Source organism: Aphelocoma coerulescens, unplaced genomic scaffold (assembly GCF_041296385.1).
Source record: "Aphelocoma coerulescens isolate FSJ_1873_10779 unplaced genomic scaffold, UR_Acoe_1.0 HiC_scaffold_63, whole genome shotgun sequence".
NCBI lineage: Eukaryota > Metazoa > Chordata > Aves > Passeriformes > Corvidae > Aphelocoma > Aphelocoma coerulescens.
This window is the reverse complement of record NW_027183981.1, coordinates 2,572,501-2,575,000: the sequence shown is the minus strand read 5'-3', so window position 1 is coordinate 2,575,000 and position 2,500 is coordinate 2,572,501. Positions and strand designations below refer to the sequence as shown.

Genomic DNA, 2,500 nt, shown 5'->3' with positions numbered 1-2,500 from the left:
CGGGTCGCCACGTCTGATCTGAGGTCGCAAGCCCAAAGCTGCGCCGCGCCGCGCGCCCGGGAGCGCGCGGCCGGACGGCCGGCCCTTCCCCTCCCACTCCCCCCCACGGCACCCCCCCCCCCCGGCGCGCGCGCGCGCGCGAGAGAGAGAGACACACGCGGGGGAGAGAGACGGAGAAGGAGACCCCATCCCGGAGACGAGAACCGAAAGGAGCACGGTGGTGACGGCCCGCGGGGCACCGCCGGGCGGCGCGAGACGGCCTCGGTGGGGAGAGAGAAGCGAGACGGCGCTCTTACGCCCGAGACGACGACAGAGAGGCGGGGGAAGGAGGAGGGGGTGACCCCCGTCCCCGGCGCTCGCGCCTCACGCGCGCACGGCAGCACGGCACGGTACCCGCGCGGTACCCACCCGCAGACAGCCGCCCGCACGGGGGGAGCCCGGGGGCGAGGCCCGCGCCTCGCCTCCCTTCTTCTCTGCCTCGGCCCTTCGCACGGCGTTTTCACGCCGTCTCTCTTTCTCCCCGGCCGCCACCGCCACACCCTGGCGGGGCCCCGGCAAGGACGAGCTCCACCCCAGCGGCTCGCTCCGGGAGCGGGAAGCTACGGAGCGCTCCCCGAGTCTGCATTTAGGGGGACGAAGGCCCTTTCTGCGCGGCACGCGACGGACCGCGACGACGCCGACGACCGGGCCCCGCAGGGAAAGGCCCCGAGAAACCGCCGAGGAAAACGCTTCCCTCGCCGGCCCCCGCCGCCTCCCCTCCGGGCACCGGCCAGACGCCGCCGCCGCCGCCGCCGCCGGCCGCGGACGACGGGCCTGCGAGGCGACCCCAGCCGCGCCGCCGGGGTGGCCCCCGGACGGCGATTGATCGTCAAGCGACGCTCAGACAGGCGTAGCCCCGGGAGGAACCCGGGGCCGCAAGTGCGTTCGAAGTGTCGATGATCAATGTGTCCTGCAATTCACATTAATTCTCGCAGCTAGCTGCGTTCTTCATCGACGCACGAGCCGAGTGATCCACCGCTAAGAGTTGTCTGGCTTTCGGCACCGACTCCGCACGCGCGGAGGGGCCGGGACCGCTCACGTCAAGCAGACCCTGTGTCTCTTTCGGCAAGGACGCGCGCTGGCGCGCGCGCCTCGCTTCGACCGTACGAGCACACAACGAACGGAGGAGGAGGGAAAAAAAAAAGGAGAAAACCCACGGAACGCTCCGAAGGCCGTCAAAGGCGGGGGAGCCCGCGCTCCCGACCGCCTCCCCCCGTGCAAGGGGAGACGCCGCCCCGGCATGCCGTCCTTCGGAGGCGGCCCAGGCGCCCGGGCTCGGCCCGGCCTCCGCACAGAGGGCTGGCGTGGCGCGCGCGCGCCAGACCGCAGGGGCCATCAGATCCCGCCCGGCCTCGATCGCGAGACGACACACGCCCACGGCCGGCGGGGGGGTAACGGCCACCAGGCCCCGCTCACGCTCGCTCCCTTCGCCGCTCCACAGACTCGCAGAGCGCCGCCGCGTCACCGCGCAGCCGGCGCTCCCCAGCGACCCGCAACGCCCAAGACGCACGCGGCGACACCGCTCCACCGGCGCCCCCCCGCGGGACCGCTCCCGCCGGGAAGGCAAAGTGCCTGGCAAGCCGGGCTCCGCCGCCGGCACCGGAGGCGGGCGCCGCCGGGAACCGAGTCGGCATCGCGAGCACCCGAGGCCTGCCGGACGGCAAGACCCACCGCCACCGCGACCGCCCTCCCGGAACCGCCGCCGCCGCTTCGCACCTTCGGAGCCCCTTCTGCGGGCACGCGCCCGGCAGAAGGCGTACGGGGCTGAGCCGGGGAGCAACGCCCGCTCTCCTCGTTTCCACGCGGAGACCGGGCAGGGAAGCGCCCCCGCGGCCGCCCGCACCCCTTCGGCCCCACACGCGGCCGGGAAGGGCGACGGGGAAGCGACGGGCAGGGCCCGGGACGGGACCGCCGGCGGCGACAGCGGGCACCTTCCGGCCGACCGTCCCCCAGGGGGACACTCGCCGAGCGGCGACGCCACCGCCCGGCCCGGGGTCACCCGCACTCGCCGGCCTCCAGCGACGGAGGGACCGCCGAGCACTCAACCTGGGCGGGCAAGGCGGTCGAGCGGGGACGGCCGGCGACCGGCGCCACCGGTGCGTCCAAGGAGAGAAGGCCGTCGAGGGGAGAGGCGCGGCAGCGCCAGGCGCGGCGCCACACGCGAGCCTGTGGCGGCGGCCAAAGGAGAGCGCAAGCGGGCCCCGGCAGCCGCACGGCCCCGCAGCCGCGGAAGGGCGGAGAGCACGCGCCCTCCGCCACCGTCGCCCGCTTCGAAGCGAGCGGGCCGGCCCCCGCGGCCGACCGCGCCAACACGGTCCCTCTGCCGAGACCGGGCCGCAGAGAGGGGGGGGCAGGGCGCCCCTCCCCGGCACGGCTGCCCGCGCGCGCACGCGGCGGAGCCACGACGACGACGAGCACGGCCGGCCGCGACGGTCACCACCGCAGGGGGGATCGGCGGGAG

General features: G+C 75.7%; 2 non-coding genes across 2 annotated transcripts in view; both read right to left on the bottom strand.

Annotated features, from left to right (window-relative positions):
• Positions 1 to 27, bottom strand: part of LOC138102211 (28S ribosomal RNA) — a 4,257-nt gene extending 4,230 nt beyond the window's left edge. The window contains exon 1 of the ribosomal RNA XR_011147362.1: positions 1 to 27. This exon is cut by the window's left edge and continues 4,230 nt beyond it. This is a non-coding gene — a ribosomal RNA (28S ribosomal RNA).
• An 846-nt stretch (positions 28 to 873) lies between these two features.
• Positions 874 to 1,026, bottom strand: LOC138102198 (5.8S ribosomal RNA). The gene has a single exon (XR_011147349.1). It is a non-coding gene; the product is annotated as a 5.8S ribosomal RNA (ribosomal RNA).
• Positions 1,027 to 2,500: the final 1,474 nt, after the last annotated feature.